Source organism: Magnolia sinica, chromosome 15 (assembly GCF_029962835.1).
Source record: "Magnolia sinica isolate HGM2019 chromosome 15, MsV1, whole genome shotgun sequence".
In the NCBI taxonomy this organism is placed as follows: domain Eukaryota; kingdom Viridiplantae; phylum Streptophyta; class Magnoliopsida; order Magnoliales; family Magnoliaceae; genus Magnolia; species Magnolia sinica.
In genome coordinates, this window is record NC_080587.1 from 26,203,630 (window position 1) to 26,226,472 (window position 22,843).

At 41.4% G+C, this 22,843-nt stretch overlaps 1 pseudogene; it reads right to left on the bottom strand.

The window, feature by feature from the left end:
• Nucleotides 1-882: 882 nt before the first annotated feature.
• LOC131227809 (uncharacterized) lies at nucleotides 883-9,602 on the bottom strand (annotated as a pseudogene).
• Between the last annotated feature and the right edge of the window lie 13,241 nt (nucleotides 9,603-22,843).

Sequence of the window (22,843 nt, forward strand, 5' to 3'; positions counted from 1 at the left end):
GATAAGTATGTTATTTACCAAACATAAACTAAGCTTGAGTTATAAGTAGCTTGTGTTAAAGTAACGTACAATCCAAACACGCCCTGAAAATTCAGGGATATACTTATTCAAGTGGACCACACTTTTATCCCACCAACCACAATGCATGTACAAAACATGGTTGGAGTTGTGGCCGTGCTATCTGACGCCATCAAAATGGTTAAGAGTTCATGGGTGCCATTGTTGCAACGACTAGTTGTACAGACCGCTAACTCCTAGCAGATAACAGGGCTCTTGAATTGGAGGGTTGAAATCCTTTGTTATTTGCCTGTGTCTTCTGCTCCTCCATGAGAGTGGCAGTGGACCAGGGTAGCCCACCTGTCTTTGGATAGCTCTTGGAATTATTAGCTTGGCTTATGGTTTGGACTTGGGCCTGACATGTATGGTCAAATCTATTTTTGAGGTGGGTTTGTGCTCAAGTCAGTTTAGCTCAACCCCAGCTGTTCTAGACTGACCTGACGTCACATATGCATATCATATATCCTACAAACATGCCATTGTAATCCTCAATTAGGCAACCCATGCATATTGAATATAGACAGTTGATTTCGTTCCTCTTGAGTATCTATTTGGCTGTGCATGCGTGGCTCACTTGATCAACAGACATATTAGTAAAATTCAAGTGGGGAATTGGGTTTTTATCAATTTTCAGGTTCCCCAAGCTCATCTGACAAATGGTTGAGATATTTGGCACATTTGCAGCACCCCAAAATTTATAACCGTTTAAAAATAGGCAAAATCAACCTTTTTATTATTATTATTTTTTTCTTTTTAACATTTTCAAGCAACACAACACTTGTAAATGTGCACGTTACGATTTTTTGCTTGATAGACGAATGCAAATGAAAAATCATCACTTTGATTTACGAATGCAGATGGGAAAAAATGATTTTTCAACTCATCCAAGTGGAATTCTTGGTCAAATTTCAAGATGAAACATAAGAACAATTCCTCCATTTTCTTTCAGTGAGGAAATGATTAAAACATTCAGTTACCCCATCTTGAATCTGATTATCCATAAGGGAAAGAAGAAGAAGAAGAAGCTATTCATACAAAACTCTTCCCACTTAATTCCGTACCCTCCCAATCCTTAGAAAAGTGGGAAACCTCACAATCTTGGTACTATTTTTAGTATCATCTTCTCCCCATGCACGCTTGAAATCCTCCACCACCTCCTCCCTCAACACCTCATTTCCCTTCTCACGCGTTGTCTGATATGGAGACCCTGATCGTATGTAATTCAAATATGCAACGAAATTCATCGCTATCTTTGTCTTGAACTCGAACGGTCCAGTGTGGTCTGTTCCCTCCACCGGTTCGAATGGGCAGTCCACACTCCTATACTCCTCAACCACCAGCTTACGAGCTGAGGCCGAGAAGGGTGCTGACTCAGCGTACAAGCACCAAAAGACGGCATCAACTGAGTCATTGACTCATGGCTCAGTGTAACACCATAATGCAAGGACTCCATTGGGTTTCTAGAGCACCAAGTTCACTTGTTGGTAGAAGGTGGGGTGGTCAAACCAGTGGAAGGCTTGGGCCACTGTCACTAGATTGACCGTTCCGTCTGGAGCTACATTGCGTCCATGTTCCTCAGCGTAAACCGTGGGGGGAGTGTGTTGGTAGCGTCTGTTGGGGAGCTTTTGTGCGAAGGCAAGCTGTTGGGCGCTTGTGTTGCTGCCGATCACATTCTTGTAGATCCCAGCTAACTGAAAATGGGAATGATTTAGTTAATGAGGAGCATGGATGGATGCAGTGGTGTAAATATAATGTGCAACCATCAGATCACCATCCCTAAGTGGGCCATCCGGACTTGTGGTCCATGAAGCGTAACTTTGGAACACCATTGAAGCAAGCGAACATTGTATTTTGTTAGTCATTTAGGGGTAAGAATGGGTTAGGTCCACCACCTTCTAGGATGGGTTTGGGCAAGCTAAATAGGTAGTGGGTCAGGTTCGGGTTAGAAAATGTGGCCCTTCTAAGTAAATGGTCAGGCTCAGGTGGAACCTTACCCAACCCAACCCGACTAGATAGCCTATTAAGGTTTGTGAAATACCATCAGAACTTAATTGAAGACTTGAAGAACAAATTGATAGATGATAAGTATAGATACATACACATGATGTATGTATGATTCCACTAATTGATCAATGTAGGCATACCTTTTACCCTCATATTTGGTGTAGAGCGGGTCACGGATAATTTCATGGCCAAGATGGACCAGAAAAGGCCCGATCAGAGACGAAGGTGATCCGGACTGTCAAAACTTAAAACAGACGTATCTCACAAACCGGAATGAGTTATCCGACGTGTCATATATGATTTCAGGTTAGGACGAGCTACTTTAGCCACCCAACCCCGCTATGCCGAGTCACGCAGGCTGAATTTGTGAAATACCATCAGATCAACGGTCGAATTCTTATTTTAATATCATTTTTACTATTTATAATAAGTTTTAGTTTGAGTATAACTCTTCATCCGTTAGGCTTTAGGAGTTGTGCCCAACATGAAAAGCATTTAGAATAATTAGGAGAATCACATGATTGAGCCAAATAGGACATTTGCTATTTTTGGCTGAAAACCATGTGCACTAGTGGAAATCATGACTATCTATAAACAGTAAGTTTACTATTTATTATAAGTCACAATTTTTAGGACTTTTAGTAGTAGTTTAATTCTGAAACTTTTTCCTAGGGTTTATGTTATTATTTAATAGGTTGTAAGCTCGTTTTTCATCATCAATCAAATTATTACGAATTTTATTAGAATTATTTTCTATTTTCTATCTCTCCTCGTGGATTCTAGGTGTCTCTATGAGGAGTTTAGAGAAGTTCCGTGGATTTAGAATAGTTATCCCCCCCAAGGAAGATGGTGCTTGACCTCAACACGCCCTCCTTTGCGTTAGTTTAGTATCAGAGTGAGGCTTTTCCTCAAATCTATGACTTATAACGACAAGTCGGGCAACAATCCCATGGACGGTGCTTTATGAAATCATCCCTTAACCGCGGCGGCTTTTGAAGTGGTGCAGCGGGAGAATCGACAATTCATGCAAGGGTTGTAGGCTTCCATCGACTGCTTAACGGAGGCTGTAGGGAAACTTCGTAGTCATGATGGTAATCTGCCAGCACTTTCTACTGGAACTCGTAATCGCTTAATCGCAAGATAGTTCCAACAGTGAAACGAAGGACCATCCCTGAGGAAGGGGGATCCAGTGACGAGGAGGTCAACGACATGATCTTTCAATATCCCGGGTAAGGTAGCGATCGAGTAGATCGGATAGATTCAAAATTTAGGATGAGGGGCAATCTTTCCAGCTTCAATGGCCAACTTCGCATCGAGGATTTTCTTGATTGGCTTTCGAAGTTGAACGATTCTTTGACTATATACAAGTCCCTAAAGCGAAGCAGGTCAAGCTTGTGGCCTACAAATTAAAAGGCGGAGCTTCAGCTTGGTAGGAGCAATTGCAACTCACATGAACGAGGTAGATGAAAGCACCTATCCACACATGACACCAGATGAAGCAGTTACTCCGTGCCCGATTCTTCCCTAGCGATTACGATTATGTACTATTCCAATAATACCAGAATTGTCGAAAGGGTAGTCAGTCAGTGACAGACTATACAAAAGAATTCTACCGCTTGGCGGCACATAATGATTTGGTTGAAATTGAACCACAACAAGTCGCCCAATTCAACAGTGGATTGTGTATGGCGATCCAAGGTCAAGTCTAGATGCAACCCGTTTGGATAATGAACGATGCAATCAAGTTGGCTACCCGAGCAAAAGTATAGCTCAACACACGGACCTATCCTACCACCAGGGTCGCCGTAGTGGGTCCATCCCAGGGAGCTTCACAAACCAAAGGGAAAGACCCTATGGGAGCACGTACTTAACCTCCTACACCCGTGAATCGAGATCAAGGAAGTGGGCAAGCCTGGCCCCAAAGGAGTGTAACAACTCCTGCTGGTCTCAGGATCCCGAACCCCTATGGTCGACCAAGACCTGACCATTGCTATCGTTGTAGCCAATCGAGTTACCTATCAAATACTTGTCCCTAGTGATAAGTGGTGAACCTCGTCATTAATAATGGTAGTGCTGAAACACCGATTATGACCTAGATGTTGAGGAACTGAAACATGCCATAGAGGACGAGGCAAATGAGACATGTTGGGTTTAACAAGATCATGGTGAGTCATTCGTCGTGAGATAACTATTGTATGCACCGAGGAAAGAAGTACACCCACAATGGCATAACATCTTTTGAACTAAGTGTACCGTAAATTGAAAAGTTTGTGACATGATTATCCACAGTGGGAGCAGTGAGAACATCGTATCTAAGGTCATGGTAGAAAAATTGCAATTAAAAACAGAGCATCATCCCTCCTCATATACGATCGGTTGGATTAAGAAGGTCAGTGAGACAAAAGTAACTGAATAATGCATTATATCTTTTTCAATTAGCAAGCATTATAAGGACGAAGTAGTATGTGATGTAGTTGAGATGGAGGCCTGTCACATGCTACTCGGTTGACCTTGGCAATCTGATCGTGATGTCACTCATAAAGGGAGTGATAATTTGTATTTTGTCGTCAAGGACGACCGAAAAACCATATTAGCCCCAATGGATCCAAAGTAGTCATCCGAAACTTCTAAAGTGGGGGGTCATTTCCTCTTAACCATATGAGACTTTGTGGAGAAATCCAAAGAAACAGGACAGGCCTATGCATTAATTATAATGAGGAAGGAACTCGAGCCCACCAACATCCCAGAAAAACTAAAACCCTTGCTACATGCATTTAAAGAAATTTGGCTCAATGAACTTCCCGATGTATTTCCTCCCATGCAAGATATTCAACACCATAATGACCTTGTCCCAAGGTCTAGCTTACCTAATCGTTCTCGCTATCGGATGAGTCCGAAGAAGTGCGATATTTTTACAAGGACAAGTGGAGGAACTGATTCGTAAGGGTCTTATCCGAGAAAGCATGAGCCCATGCGTTGTACCTGCTCTATTAAGTCCAAAGAAAGATGAGAGTTAGCGCATGTGTGTGGACAGCCGGGCTATCAACAAAATCACCATAAAATATAGGTTTCCCATACCATTATTGGACGATATGTTGGACAGGCTTGAGGGCGTAAAATTATTCTCTAAATTGGATCTAAGTAGCAGTTACCATCATATTCGAATACGGTTGGGTGATGAGTGGAAGATAGTTTTTATGACCAAGGAATGGTTGTATGAATGGATGGTTATGCCCTTTGGTCTTTCGAACACGCCTAATATATTCATGAGGTTGATGAACCAAGTTCTGAAGCCATTCATTTAGCGGTTCGTCGTGGTCTACTTTGATGACATCTTGATATACGGTCAGGAGGAAGCAAGTCATATAGAGCACCTAGGTAGGTCCTTTAAGTGCTCACTGAAAGCAAGTTGTATCTCAATTTTAAAAAGTGCAGCTTTTTAACCGATAGTCTGATGTTTTTGAGTTTTGTCGTGACATCCACGGGCATGCAAGTGGATGAGGAAAATGTGAAAGCCATCAGGGAATGGCCAGTTTCAACAAACATCCATGAGGTACGAAGTTTTCACAGATTGGCGACATTATATCATCGGTTCATAAAGAATTTTATCACCATTGTATCTCTAATTACAGACTGCACAAAGAAGGGATAATTTCAATGGACTGACGAAGCCGACAGGAGCTTTGTCAAAATTAAACACAGGTTGTCTACAACCCCCGATTCTTATACTTTCCAACATCGACAAACTATTTGAAGTTGAATGTGATGCTTCATATGTCGGGATTAGGGGATTCTTATTTCAAGAAGGTCAGTCGGTAGCCTTCTACAATGAAAATCTTAGAGATGCACGCAAAAAGCGATCGACATATGAGCTCGAATTGTACGCAGTGGTCTAGGCACTGAGACATTGGCGACATTACTTGATTCAAAGGGAATTCATTCTTTACACAGACCATCAAGCTCTCAAATTCATTAATAGCCAAGCTAACGTGTATCATGTGCATACTAGATTGGTTTCATTTTTGCAGGAATTCACGTTTGTACTGAAACATAAGTCTGGGCAGCAGAACAAAGTGGTTAATGCACTGAGTTATCGTGCAACTTTGTTAGTCACTATGAGCAGTGAGGTTGTCGGTTCGAGAGCCTCAAGGACATATATACCAACGACGACGGCTTCAAGGATACATGGGTTAGATGTCAAAAAGGTCACTTTATGACCTACACATGCAAGACGAGTTCCTTTTCAAAGGGAATTGATTGTGCATTCTCAAAAGTTCGCTGAGGGAGCAGATCATCCAAGAGCTACATGTAGGTGGCCTTAGTGGACACCTTGGACGAGACAAGATGAGAGCTCTTGTTGAAGAATGGTACTACTGGCCACAGTTAGTACGTGTGTGGGTAGAGCGGTGCAGCACTGTCATGTTTACCAGGTCTTCAAGGGGCACTCTCAGAATACGAGCCTCTACACATTGTTACTTGTACCTGACGACCCTTGGAAGGACCTATCAATGGACTTCGTGTTGGGTCTCCCAGATCGTTCTCGAATATGGCATACTTCATCCTATGCGAGAAGACCCTCAACATGATGCACGTGACAAATTTATTCTTCAGAGAGGTCATGCGGCTACATGGGGGCCCTAAGACTATCACTTCTGACTGCGATACGAAGTTCATTAGTCACTTCTGGTGGACTTTGTGGAACCGGTTCGGTACACGACTTCAGTTCAGTAGTGCCTATCACCCACAAACCGATGGGCAAACAGAAGTTGTGAATTGAATGTAGATGAACCTCTTTCGATTCATTTCAAGAGAAAAGTCGAAGTGGTGAGATTTAGCCTTATCTCAAGCGGAGTTTGCATTCAACAACATGGTGAACCGCTCGATAGGGAAGTCCCCGTTCAGGTTATTTATGGTTGAGTGTCTCGCCATACACTTGACTTGGTCCCTTTGCCCAAGCTCCCAGCATGAGCGTTGCAGCGAAACATATGGTAGACAGGATCATGAGCATTCATGTAGAGGTTGAATCCAAGTTATACGCCTCGAATGACAAGTACAAGGAGCAAGCCGACAAGCATTAATGATAAAAGGTGTTCGAGGTGCGCAACTAAGTTATGGTCCATCTACGTAAGGAGAGATTTTCGATCGAAACATACAACAAATTGAAGAATAAGAATATTGGGCCGGTACCGATCCTCCGAAAGATCAATAACAACATGTACATTGTTGATCTTCTAGATGACATGGAGATCTTGTGTACTTTCAACGTCACGGACCTGACCGAGTATCATGAACCAAAGCAGGAAGACTTCTTTTAAAGTGGAGGGACTGATGTAGAGCAGGTTGCGGATAATTTCATGGCCAAGATGGACCAGAAAAGTCCTGATTAGAGACGGAGGTGATCCGGACCGTCAGAACTTAAAACGGACGTATCTCGCAAACCAGAATGAGTTATCCAAGGTGCCATATATGATTTTGGGGTAGGACGAGCTACTTTAGCCACCTAACCCCACTACACCAGGTCATGCATGCTGAATTTGTGAAATACCATCAGATCGACGGTCGAATTCTTATTTTAATTTCGTTTTTACTATTTATAGTAAGTTTTGGTTTGTATATAACTCTTCATCCATTGGGCTTTAGGAGTTGCACCCAACATGAAAAATTCTTAAAATAATTAGGAGAATCACACGGTTGAGTCAAATAGGACACTTACTATTTTTAGCCGAAAACCATGCACAATAGTGAAAATCATGACTATCTAAAAATAATAAGTTTACTATTTATAGTAAGTCACTATTTCTAGGATTTTTATTTACAGTTTAATTTTGAAACTTCTTCCTGGGTTTATGTTATTATTTAAGAGGTTGTAAGCTCATTTTTCATCATCAATCAAATTATTACAAATTTTATTAGAATTATTTTTGTTTTCTCTCTCCTCGTGGATTCAAGGTATCTTTATGAGGAGTACAGAGAAGTTTTGTGGATTCAGAATAGTTATCCCCCTGAGGAAGATGGTGCTCGACCTCAACACATCCTCCTTGCATCAATATTCCATTATTAGTCTCGGTTAGATTGCCCAAACTAATTACAATTCAATGAGTCATGTCAGGTCGCGATTGGGAGTGATTTCTCTGAGGTTTGGGTTTGAGAGGAAAGAGAAATATTTCAAACTAAAACTCTACACCTATATTTATAAGCCTCCAACCTTGAAAGTTTTATTTAAAGATAAACTCCAATATATCTTATGTTATAATGTTTAAGAGATTTACTGAATTACCACACTCTTAATAAGAAAGCCATTTTACACCCTCCAATCAAGTAGATTTAATGTAAAACCTTTGAAACTATGATCCTCTCTAGGCTTACAAACTCTCTCCCTCTTTTTTATTTTCTTTTTCTTTTCTTTTTAGGTATAGTTTGGCCCTCTCTTGTCTAAATATATTTAATTTTATTTTCCATCAATGATTGCAATTTATATCTATGTAAACTTCAATGTTCAAATTTTAAGACATTTGATCAAAGAAACCGCCTTATTCGATGATTTCAAATCGTTCTACTGAAATGAAATTGCCCCATTCTACTATTTTGATGGCATGTTCACATTTTATTCAATTATTTTGGGTTCTGAAAAACAAGATTTTGGAGAAACTTTAGGAAGGGCACAAGTGTCAATAGATGAAAAATCAAGAGCCAAAATGGAAATAATCACGGATTCGTAAAAATAAGAAACATAGAGATACCATCATTTTCTTCTTCGTCAATTTTTTTACTCTTTTAGTAACCAGTTTCTCTCAAGAGGAGACTGTGCTAACTGCTTAGAAATTAACGTGGATGGTTTAGCCAGAGGTAATTCGGGTAGTTCAAGTGAGGGTCGAGTATATAGGAACAGCAGTAGAGATTTTTTGTTTACCTTTGCCAATGGCTATTAGTTGGGATCTAACACGAGAGTAGAAGTGAGGGTGATGGTTGAAGGGATCTACTTTTGCTTGGAGTGTGGATATTCCAATGTGGTGGTAAAAAGTGATTTTATAATAGTATTTGAATCTTTTTTTAACTATGTAGTGCATCTAACCCGTCCAATAGGTTGTTCATATCACGTCCATCACCTTATACAATAATAATAATAATAATAATAAATAAATAAATAAATAAATAAAAATCAACCATATCTGCCCACACAGGTTTTGCTATTTATGCATTTGTTTTCTATGATGCGGCCTAGATGTTTAAGTAGATAGAACTTATCATTGCACTAGGTTATCAACATGGTAGGAGCAAACTGTTTAAAGGGTTAAATTTCACATGAACTTAATAGATTGGAATTGAAAATTATTAACTTGAGACCTTCTCAACAGATAAATGCATAGATAAAGATAGAGAAATTACAGAGAGAAAACGTACGGATGGCCATTACCCGTACCAACGTCCCATGCAAGCTCGTGGTGACGCGTCTTTGAGGCAATGAATTGGAAAAGATGTGTTGGATAACTCGGCTGAGTTTCTGTATACTCTTATGCCTGTTTATTGAACAAATCAGCCATCTCTCTCTATATACATAGATCTCGATCTTGATATCGACCTCGATCTCTTGGTCTCTCCTCGCTTTTCCCACGCATTTTATAAACAAACATGAGAAGTCTCCCTTTGATGCAAGCCATCGTTGTAAAAAAATAATATTGATTAAAAATATTTTAATAAATAAAATATATAAATAGATATCGGAAGGGAGATTGGAAAAAATAGTGTTTATATGTGAGGTGTAGAGTACCTTATTATTGGCTTGGTTGATCCGTGGAGTATTGGGACTTACGTGTGCACTGAAACACCCGGGCACGGGCTCAGTGCGAGGGCTTGGGCATGTGATGTAGTGTGGTTGTAGAGGCGCTAGTGGCGCACTTTGGACTTCGCACCTGTACATCGTGTCGTAGATGGGTCGCTCCTTCACATGTGCATGTGGCTAGCCTAACAGCCATAAAATGACTAGCCAATGAGTCTAAACGGGTAGCATTTAGCAGCAATTATCCCACATGCACAACGGTAAAAAAACTGCCAATAACGGCTAATTTCTCACCAACAGCCATATAACGGTCATATTGAGTTATGACCCCGGACCAAAACGATAAGCCACCCCAGCCTATATAAACAGTGTTCGGATGGTTCAATAGACCATCACCAACACTCAAACCATACTCACTTACAACCCAGCAAGAAGAGCAAGAGTGTACTCTGATCAGTCAGCAAGATTCATACGAACCTTAGCTAGAAGACCTCAAGAAACAAACCAAAGCAGTGGTCTAAATTTTTCTAATTTTCTTTCTGAATATGGGAATTTTCTTTTATTTATTTGCCAAAAAATTTATGAATACAGAATTCCATTCGTGGTTCTTCGTATTTGTTAAAAGTAGAACCACATCCAGGCTCGTCATATCCTAGAAGAGGTTTGCCTGAAACCTATCAGTATTCTCGATCATTTTAAGAAGGGGCGAATAACGCTTTAAGGTCAGAGTGATCACATGTGCTTCAACATGTCCTTATATTTTCAGTTTCTTTAATTATTTTTACAAAAAGTGTAAAATCTGCAATTTGTGTTGACGATCTTAAAGCGTTATTCGAATGGAAACCGAGGTGTATCTCTCCATCAAACTGATGAATCAGGATATGATTCGTCTCGATCGGTTTGATGAAACTAATTTTACAAGGTGACAAGACAATATCAAGTTTCTCTTAATGGCCTTGAAGATCTATTATATTTTAGATGCAAATCTGCAGCTACTGCCTAAAGCTACCAACGAGGACACACCTGAACAGATTATTGCCTGCAATAAACGAGCTGAAGATAAACTTCTGTGTCGTGGACACATACTGAATGCGCTCTCGGACCAACTGTATGATTCGTATACACAAACGTCATCTGCAAAAGAAATTTGGACTGCCCTAGAGTTCAAATACAAGTCTGAAGAAAAAGGTACCAACAAATTCCTGATAGCCAGGTACTTTGACTATAACATGGCAGATAATAAACTGATGCTACCCCAAATCTAAGAATTGCAGCTAATAGTAAATAAATCAAGGTCATTAAAATTGATCTTCCTGAATCATTTTAAGTTGGGGTTATTATCGCAAAATTGCCCCCAATGTGGAAATACTATAGAAAGAAGTTACTACATAAGACTGAAGACTACACACTAGAACAAATCTAGAAACATCTTCGAAATGAGGAAGAATCCCGCAATCGCGATAAAAAGGCTAAAAATGAAAATTCTTTGTCCAAAATACACGCAGTAAAAAACACCAATAACAAGAATCCCGAGAAGGATGATTCCTTAAAACTTAGTAAATGGAACTTCAAGAAAACACAGAAGAAAAATGGAAAGTTCAAAGGCCCATGTCATGTCCATGGAAAAACTAGGCATTATGCTCGAGTTTGCCAATATCGCAAATCCAAGAAAGAAGCGAGTGCAGTAGAGGGTGATATAGTGGCAATGATCACTGAAATTAAAACTATTCAAGAAAAATTTTCCGGTTGGTGGTACGATACTATTGCTACAATAAATGTCTGCTATGATAGATCAACCTTTAAAACTTATGAGGATGTGACTAATGGTCACGAAGTCCAAATGAGTAATGAAGTCCGATTGAAGGTCGTTGGCAAAGGAATCGTGGAACTAGTGTTTACTTTTGGAAAGAATGTGATCCTGACAAATGTGTTGCACATCCCAAACATGAGGCGAAACTTAATTTCTGGGGATCTTCTAGGAAAACATGGAATACGGGCTATGTACGAGTCAGGTAACTGATTCTGTCAATGAATGAGAATTTTATCGGAAAGAGATATGCTTATAACGGTATGATAAAGTTTTCATTAAATGAAAGTAGCACTTTTGCGTATATGTTTGAATCTGTTGGACTATGGCATGGAAGATTAACACATATAGGGTATAGTACTTTAAGATTCATGGCTAAGAATGGTCCAATCTCATACATAGATAATGAGAACGATAAATGTGAAGTGTACATATGATCCAAAATGACAGAGAAACCATTTCCTAATGTCGAGAAATCATCTCAAGTATTGGATTTTATGCACAGTAATATCTATGAGTTGAACGACATTCTTACTCGTGGAGGTAGAAGGTATTTTATAACCTTTATTGACGATTGCTCTAGATACGTGTATGTATACCTATTAAAGAGAAAATATGAAGCAGTAAACATGTTTAAAGTATATAAAGCAGAAGTAGAACATCAAGTAAATAATAAAATAAAAATTCTCCACAGTGATAGAGGAAGAGAATACTTTTCAAATGAATTCTAACTTCTATGAAGAACACGAATTAATATACTAATGCACTGCACCATACACACCATAACAAATGGTATAACAGAAAGGAAGAATATGACGTGAGTAGAGATGGTCAACTCAATGTTAATACAAGTAAAGTTGCCACTGAGTTTATGGGAAGAGGCATTGCTTGCGGTGTGTCATATTCTAAATAAAATTCTCTCTTAGCAATATAAAACATCATCATATGAGATATGGAAAGGAAGAAAACATAACCTAGGATATCTTAAAGTGTAGGGGTGTCTCGCTTATTACAGGACTCTTGATCTCAAAAAAACCAAGTTAGGACCCAGAACTATAAAGTGCGCCTTTATAGGGTATGCACAAAATAACAAAGCTTATAGACTCCTAGACCTAGAGTTTAACATCATAATAGAATCAAGAGACGTTGAATTCTTTGAAAACTTCCTATCATTGGAGTCAAGGGATAATGAAGTCCAAAATGCTAATCGAGAACCAGTGAGTATAACTCCATAAGAAGTGGAAGCTCCAAGTGAACCTCGTAGGAGTCAGAGGGTAAGAATAGAAAAGAGTCTTGATGCTGATCAAATAGACTCTCTCAGTGTATCTTTTTCCTTCTTGTAGAAGGAGAAATGGAAAATGTTATTAGAAAAAACTTATAGTAATGACTATAGAAGATTACCCTAAAACATACAATGAAGTTATGTCTTCTAGAGACTCAGCCTTTTAACGATGAAATGAAATCTATAGTGACAAACCAAACATGGAAACTAGTGAACTTACCTCTAGGTTTTAGGCTTATAGCATGTAAGTAGGTATTTAGGAAGAAATATCACACTAATGGGACTACCCAAACCTTTAAAGTTAGATTACTAGTTAAGAGGTTTAGACAAAAAGAATGGATAGATTATTTTGACATATTCTCATATGGCTAAGGTAACATCCATTAGGATTTTGTTTGTACTAGCATCCATACATCATCTTCACATCCACCAAATGGATGTAAAGACTACATTTCTGACTGGTGACCTTAATGAGGATGCATACATGGAACAACCCAAATGGTCCGTTCTAACAAGAAATGAAAATAAAGTTTGTAGATTAATTAAGTATCTGCATGGGTTAAAACAAGCACCTAAACAGTGACATGAGAAGTTTGATTCAAAAATACTATTTCATGGTTTTATGCATAATGTAGCTAACAAATTCATATATTCTAAAGTTGATAATAGCTGTATAATTATTATTTATCTATATGTGTCACACCCCAAACTCGGAAACCGAGCTCACAGAATTTTCGATCGCCGAATCCGGTGCCGACAGCCTCCGTAATACCCCATTCTCGACTCCTATCACCCATACGCCAGATTCTGATCTGGGATCCTACAAGGAGGATTTTCAGTATTATTTTTTTATAAAGAAGCATAACCACAAGAGTACCAAAATCACAAGAACAACATCATCATCATATATTCACTAATATAAACATTAGATTACAGTACTGAAAGGGAAATACATAAATAACAAAATTTTCAAAGTGATCTGCCACAAGCTCTTGCCTCAATGCTGCTGTGACCTATAGTCACCTACACACAACGGTCGTGCATAAGCTTACTAAGAAGCTCAGAGGGTGTGCGTGTGTGCGCAATACATGTGAAAAGTACACAAATATCAGAGTAAGGGGAAATACTGGCAAGTCCATGAATACTGTAAATCATAACAAGGTTATATGATGCAAGACATATTATGCTAAATGTCATATGCTAAGGATGCAATGCAATGTGCAAATCTTGAGAAGTCCACGAATACTATCGGCCTTATCTAGGCCATGTAATGAAGAAACATAGTAAACCAAATGTCATATACAGAGGATGTAATGCAATATGCAATGCAAAATAAATGACAAAGCTGAAGTGTGTAGTCGAGATGATAGTACGTGGTATCACAAGTTGTGGGGTTCATCACAAGGGACTTCTATCTAAACCAGTCACATACCTAAATTTGGATAGCTATACTCAATGTGGTAAACTCCTGATCTCAAGTTGGTCGCACGCCCAACTAAAATCTTAGCCATTATGAAGGTACAATCCTAGCCATTGTAAAAGTACACATAATGATTTAGTTGCACACCACCAGCCCGAGTGGATAGTGAATAAATGAATAAATGAGTCGAGTGTTGAGTACGTAACTCCTGCTGAGCAAGTCCGCACATGACCACCATAACGCTTCCGATGTGGGACAAGGTTCCGCTCTACTATATGCACAGTAGCCTACCAACCACTGGTAGCTCGCCTAAGACCTTAGGCCTCATCACATCAGTATCTGCCCACGTGTGCCCGCCCACGTGTGCAACAGTGATGGGGCATCACAATATTAGTATCGTACCTCTCTGGGATATCACCGGGGTCTATATACTCCATACCAGATTGCCGCCCCATCTCACGCAATCAGGTGAGTGGAAAAGACCTCACTATCTGCCTGGCCAGTAGTATACCAATGCCTACCTGGCTCGTCGATAGCAGACCCATTTATGAGCTAGTCAAACTCAACCTAGCTGAGCCCCCTTCATCTGGGCGGGAAGGTCACACCCCCTTCACAACTGACCACGACACAGTGGGAGACACCGCCTACTGGTACTCGGCACTCGGGCGTTCATATATCCACTCGGTCTAAATGTTGGAGCATCCCCTGGCCACAAGGGTTTAGGAGTTTTCACCCATGGACATCGAACGTGCCCATATGCTAAGTCCCAAATATTTCTGGTGTCCCATCTGGCCATCTATGATATGCCTGTGGAGGCCACAGCCCTGATGTCGTTAGGGCGCAAAGTGATCATATCACACAAAGTGAGAGATGCATGAGTCATTCCATCCAGTCATGCATCAAACCTGCGCATACTGCATGATTATGTGGGGTAACTCCGTCTCAAGAGGAATCCTTAGAACATCTCAGCCCAATGACATATGCTATGATCAATCATTCTCATAACTGGCATACAAATGATGCGTATGAGCATGTATCATGATGTAATACTAAGCATGTTCTCAGTGTGTCCTACTAGTGTAACAACCCAGTCCTAGTAGACAGTCACGAGCCCTTGAGCATATAACATTCATCACAAGGAAGGTGGTAGATGCTAAGAGACATGGTAGAAAACATTGTCCTCATTCTCATTTAAGGTAGAGGTATTGAATTTTGGGGATGAAATTCTCTTTAAGGGGGGTAGATTGTAATACCCCATACTTTTTAGTACTCGGGTGTTACCATGATGACCTAATTTAGGATTACAAACCCGATTTAGCGAACTAATTACCCTCGCCTATTAAGGGTAAACTTGACCCATATATCAAGTCATCCGTCCGTTGTATTCCAAAATGGAGCATCACATCATAAGGGAGGTGTATTTTAGAGTTTAATCACCTTGATAGATAAATCAAATGTTCGTTGTCAATGTTAAAAGCCGAATCATCAAAACCCGCCATTCATTAGACCGACCACTTTCTGTAAGGCAATTGTAAGCTCAGGGGACTTTAGGAATATCAGTCTAAGTATATCCAAATTTGCCTAGGAATGTTGGAGGACAAACATGATCTGACTGACCACCAGATGAGGCCCACCTGAATTAGTCGGATGGGAGGCCTAGCTTAAGTTGATCCATAATAACCCATTTTAAAAAGTATATATATTATAATAAAAAAATGATTTCACAATTAATTATAATAATACATACGTTACTTAAATTATCCAAATTATGTATATTATTTATTTTATGCTATTTAAGCTACATATAAAATAAATTGTATACCAACACATTATTATATAATTAATGTATATTAATTAACATTACATTTTATAAACTTTAACTATATATTATCGTATCATACTATGCATATAATATATATCACTTCATAGTAGTTTTACTATACTCTATATGCATATATAATCACAAAAATATACATTATAAATATTCATGATTTTAAATAAATACTTATCTATAATTATTAATATATTATACCAAATAAATATGTAAATATATTTTTTATTATAAAATCTAAAATAGATAGTGGCCCTGGATGGCACACTAACTAGATGAACGGTTTTGAGCACGGGGTTGGACCACAAGATCAATGATAACCTAGTGTGAAAGTCCAAATTACAATGTGCATGGCCCACCTAAGCCATGAATCTACCTCATTCTTTGGGCCGGGCCCCATTTTGGGCTGACAAAATGGATGAACGGAGTGGATTAGGTGGGATCATCCCTGTGGACTCCACCTATTCTGTGTGCGCACAACCCATGCGTGCACCCGCTGTGCACTGGACTGGAGGTCCAGTCAAATCTGGTTTGACCCAAAAGAGAAATTTACAACTGTGGACCCCACCTTTTATCCAACGATTTTTTTGAAGCAATACAAACTTAGAATACGTAGTTGGACCTCCTCGTACGGAGTCGAAATATTAGGACGAAAATACCCCTCCTCCTGACGGAAACGACTCTTCCTCTCCATTTCCTCTCTTTGCTTTTCCTCTCCCTTTCTACTGCCGCTTTCCCTGCCGTTGCTTTTACCCCCATTTCCTCACTGCATTTCCAGTAGAAAGACCTAAAAAAACACCCTTTTTGTCGACCTCATATCAGCATTTTGTCTTTTCTTCTTGAAATGGTGGGTCCAGCAAAGAAAGCACATAAGACAGGTATATATATATTATTTAATTATTATTACACACAGACAGACACACACCGCACACACTCACACTGCACACACACCCCACACACTCACGCTGGTGGAATTTCACCACCTATGGCACTCGAACTCTTGATCGGGAGTTGAAACTACTGAGAGTTTACCACCCAAGCAAGAGTAAGGACCCCACCTTTTATATTTTAAACTCAGTTGGGCCCACATTGAATTTACTATTCATGCCATCCATCCATTTTTCCATCTATTTTAAGGGGTTGAGCCCCAAATTGAAGCATATCAAAAGATCAAATGCATCATACCACGGGAAACAGTGGGCATAATGATTTCCACCGCCGAAACCATAGTCGGCCCAACAGTGATGTTTGTTTGTTATCAACCTTATTCATAAGATCATTGTAACGACCTTGGAATTTTTGTGCTAATCTTTCCTTAAGTAGTTGTTTTTGGGGTAATTAGCGCTCTACTTGATTGCTTGTGAAATTCGCATCAATCACTTTAAATTGTATCTGCATGGCTCTAAACGTGCAGATTAGTGAGCGCTACGTTACTCTGAAATCTGGGATCCATCGCTAAATCCAGTTGTTCTGGGGAATTTTTGGAAGATCTGGATCGGACCTAGACCGCGCGTCGAAAGTCCGATGGCGATGATCTTAGGCTGTTGCGGTTACTGAGTTGGGCTTGGTCTTCACCTCGAAAATCAAGTCGATCTGATGTTCTGGGTCGATTTGGTTGAGTTCGGAGTGAAGAGTGTGAGAACGGTTGGAATTTAATAAGCTTTTTATGAAATCTGAGTCGTGTCGCTTGCGCGACGATTTTAAGCATTCTGACCGTTGGATTCTGACCCAATTTCACCCTCTGATTAGGGAAGGTGGCCCAGGCATATCCTAGTGCTTGTGGACCTGATCGAGTTTCCGTGACCGTTGAATTGAGTGTGGTCCGCCACGGTTGATCTAAAGCCGATCAGAGCGAAAACTCAGCCTGACCTAGATCCATGGTCAGTGAGCTTAAGTCCGACCTTTCGTGGTTATAGGCCCACCAGAAGTGCTTCGTTGGATCGAGAAAGGCGTACTTTGGTTATAACCTAAGTATACCTTGACCCTGGGGTTATTTCTATCATTGTAAGGCCTATATATAGTCCTTAAACCCTAGCTCTCATTTCCATACGAATTTTCTCTAACCCTAGCTTGGAAAGAGAGTGGAAAAGAGAGAGTTAGTGAGAGAGATTGATTGGTGAATCATCTTGATTCTTCCTTGTTCTTCTTCACCTTTGAATCTTCACTTTGAATCGTTCCTCTGACGATTCTGAGATCTTTTGGGGTAAGTTAACCTAACCCTAACCTGTGTTAGAGCTTAGATTAGACTTGGTGTTGTTGTATCTCATTTCTATCCTTATTTTAGGGTATTCTTGCGCCGTTGACGAAGACAACTCGTCTAAATCAGTTCGGCGGTTCTTTCTTTGCTTAAGGTGCGGACTTTAAGTGTATAGGTTATGATTTTCAAGGCTTTCAATCCCAGTTAGTGATTTATTCTTGTTATGGATGAGATTTCACATGTCAAATGTTATGTTTGCATTGCTTTCCTGATATGCATGTGCTATATTGAGATTTGTGTATTCTAAGTGTATTTATAAAGTACCGTATACGTATAAAATACGCACTTGTGCTTGCCATGATTATTGGTCATGTATGTATGCTAGATGCATGTATGACAACTCCTTGGGAAAAGGAAATGTCTAAGTGCATGTGTTTCAACATACGTCATGTATGTTGTTCCATGAATGCTAAGTGTTTGTAGAAATGCATGAATGATCTACGTGTAACTGATTACACTAAATGCAGGCGTTGAGAAGTGATTCTCAATACTTCTATGGATGCGCATGATTTCCCTTATGCATTTACATTCCAAGTTATTTAAATTCAAGCATTCCTATGCTTACATTTATGTTAAGTTGACATTCTTCAGATGTGTATGCACCATGATTTGAGTGGTTGTTCCATTACTGTTTTACATTCCATATGAATATCTGTCGTAGTGTAGGATGTTTGGGACTATGCCTTAGTCCAGGAAATCGGTAATTGACCCTATGGTCGTGGTTGAGATTGCTTTCGCCACGTGAGACGCATTAGACGAACCCGAGTCGTATTAGAGCTGGCGGCAGTGGTTTGGTCACGCGGAGTGTTTGCGCACTCTATGTCGTTCAATTCAACGTGCGCTCGTGCTAGTCGAGTTCGTCAACTAACCCGATTGTCCGATGTATGTTAACCATGTATGGACGCTACTGCTTGAATCTAGGGTACCGAACTTACCAGTGAAATCCTAATAACCATGGTACCGATCCGCTAAGACTCATGAGCCGGACATGGTGGTATGGGACACCGTGGTCGAGCTGTCGCCTACGCTGGGGTGACGAGCCTCCCCGTAGTGACCTGTGAGCAACTAAACTCGTGAGCCGATTATGGTGGTATGGGACACTATATTCGTGCTGTCGGCCTACATTGATTGGTGACGAGCCCTTTGTAGTGACCTCGAGCATACCTGGATACCGCAAGGAGGTGACGAGCCGATCGGTGGTAGTAAGGGCATGAAAGGCGTGCATTGATTGGTGGCGAGCCCTTTGCTACGACCTCCACTATATGATCGTATGAGATGTCTAGGATTGACGACCCTAGTATGGATCAGGGTGTGGAGGGTGACAGGAGGAAGGTATCTTCGCTTCCCACTCCTGTTGGGTGAAATGGACTAATAACAACTTGTTAATCATATCCATGCACCGCATTTGCATGTGCTTTGTAGATGTGGCGCACTTTGAGGCGATGTCATGCGTAACGTAAGATGAAGACGCGAGGGTGTACGCGTGAGGGCACGCATCATATTGCATTCATACCGCATTAATAAGAGTACTTAGGATTTATTTAATTGTCGTGCTTTATCATTACTGTTTGATTGAGCGATAACATGTTAACCGATGCCTTATTGTTCCACGAGTTGATCACTCACTCCCACGTTTATGGGCGGTGTTACACACCCACCGGACTCTGTCTTAGGCCCTGATGTTGCAGATGTGGATGCGACGTCGAGGCAGAGCGGGAGCTGGATGACGATGAGGCTGCCTTCTCCTATATGCAGTTTTCAGACGGGTTCTAGCGAGCCTCGGTCTGTTGCGCGGGATCTATGGGATGATTATTTTGGGAACTGAAATGATGTAACTTGTACTTATAATTTTGATAAATAACACTTTTACATGATCTGGTTGTATATGTAATTCAGGGACTTACACTTGTACACATATTTTACTATAAGTCTTCCGCTTGCTTTATTCACTTATCCCTGAATCAGCTCGGGGTTTTGGCTTAATCTATCCCATGTTTATGTGCTAATACAGTCAACATACATCATTCATTAATTATGTTGCATAAGTGATGTTTTGGAACTCGGGAGCTGAGTTATGCTCGACCCCCGAATTTCAGGGCGTTACAAGTTGGTATCAGAGCATGATCTGGATTAAACCGGACCTGGGTTATGGTCACACACCGCACGTTGTCGCCACTATAGTGTAATTGGGTGCGGGTCTATCATCGCTTTGTGTTTGTGCTCCGTAGTTTCTATCGGCGAAAGTTTCCTGAAAACCTTTGCCGAGATCGAGTCTGTACCCTTACCTGATCACACACAGCGACCTGAAACCTGTTCTAGACCCTCTATTAATGAGTGTAGATGGTCTATCTTCCCATTATTCATCTTTAAACCTTCCAGAAATCGCTGTTTGCATCAGATTTCTGTCAGAATGACCCGATAGGCTTCAAACTACACAAGGGGCCAATCGGGGCATTTTCTGTGGGACCCAGGGGGGGAACCACATCATTTGGACCAAGGAGGACCAGGAGGACCTCGCCAAATCGGCGAGGCATCGCCGATATGTCCAGAGACCGGCGATGCCATCGCCGGTTCGGCGAGGGATCGCCGGTCGCCGGGCCGGGCCGACGCGGGCCGATCGTCCATGAGGCTTGTGTGGCCCACCCCTCCACGGTTTTCATTTTAAAACCCTTCCTTTCATCTATTTCCTTCACAACACCCACCTCCAAGCTTTCCTTTCCTCCCAAAACCTCTCCAAACTCTCTCAAATCTCTCCCAAATCTTCATCTTCCTCCCATTTTCATGCAAACCCATCACCCCATTCTCAAATCTTCCATTCCATCGTTGATTTCTCCATCTTTCCCTCTCATTTGAGCCATTTCATTCCCTTTTTGGCTCATAGTTGTGTGGAAGCTTCACCATCTTCCTATTTCTCTCTTTCTCTCAGTTCTCATGGCCCTCTTTGAGATTGTGATGGCCATCTTTTCCATTTCTTCCCTTCTTTCCTTGATGGGGAAGAAGAGAGCGCCCGTGGATGAAGCCGGGCCGAGCCGCCCAACCCGTGCACGGAGGCCGAGAGGTGCCGCCGCTAGCACGTCCGCCACGCGCGAGTTCCAGACGAAGCGGGACCTCGATCCTCGAGCTCCTGTCAGTAGGACCTTGTTGGCGGAATTGTCGCATGGAGTCTATGAGGGGCGTAGAGTCCTTTTTGAGGCTCATGTTGATCCGCGGCTCTTTGGAGAGTTCTTCTTGTTGGAGCGCCTAGAAGGGGCTGGTTGGGGTCCCTTGTTCGAAGGCGAGTATCGCGCGAATGCTAGCACTGTTCGGGCCTTCTATGCCAACATTCTGGAGCCTTCGCTGGATCCTCTGCAGTTCAAGATTCCCTGTGGTAGCGGTCGAGTTGGAATTGTCAATGTTGCTTTGATATCCCGACTCTTGAAGGTGCCACTTGGGGAAGTGCATGCCAGCGAGAAGAATGTGGACAGTGTGCGCGAGAGGGATCGTCGCACCCGATCCTTGTGTGGTCGTCTGGTCGAATGGCAGCCGAATAAGAGTCTTTTGGCTTCTCACATGACGGACGACTTCCGTTTGCTTCACCACATCTTTACATTCAATGTGTATCCCAGGTGGAGCAATCGCAGCGAGTGTACGCGCCTGATGGTAGATTTTCTATATCAGGTGGGGCAGGATGCGAAGTTGTGTGTGCCGACGTACGTCCTGCGTCAGATTATTCTCATCGCTCGTTCGAGTAGACGGACCGAGTCTCTTCCCTTTGGCCGCCTCATTTGCAAGATCGCACATGAGTTTGGCTATAGGCTTGGAGCTGAGAAGCCGGTCCCTGTTCGCCATATCAACTTGAGGACCCTTAAGCTGATGGAGGTTGGTTCTGGTCGGCTTGCCTCTGAGGGTGAGGCCGGGTCTGAGAGTGGTGATGATGAGAGTTATGCTGAAGGTGGTGCGGAGTCTGAGGAAGAAGCAGAGCAAGACGAGGAAGAGATTGGGGCACAAGATTCGAGTGATCGCTCTCCTCCTGTGGTGCCAGAGCAGGGCGCAGAGCAGGTTGCCAGAGATGCCCGTCTTACACGGCTTGAAGAAGGGCAAGCTGCTTTACGCCAGGAGATGGTGGATCTTCGAGGCTTGGTTAAGCACAAGTTCAAGAAGATGTCCCGGACTTTGAAGTCTATCCTGTGTTGCTTGCAGGATAAGGGTGCTCCACCTCCGTCTCCTGATTCTGACGAGTAGCATCGTCGTGGCCGTCTTTGCTTTGTTTGGTGTTTCTTTCTGTGTGTGGCCGTTGTTGGCTTGTAGTTGGTGTTGTTGTAGTGTTGTAGCTGTTAGTGGTTGTAGTAGTTGTGGTTGTTTGAGGTGTTAGATGTTGTTGTTTTCATGCTTTCCTGGTCGTGATTCATGTATTGCCTGCACTACTTGT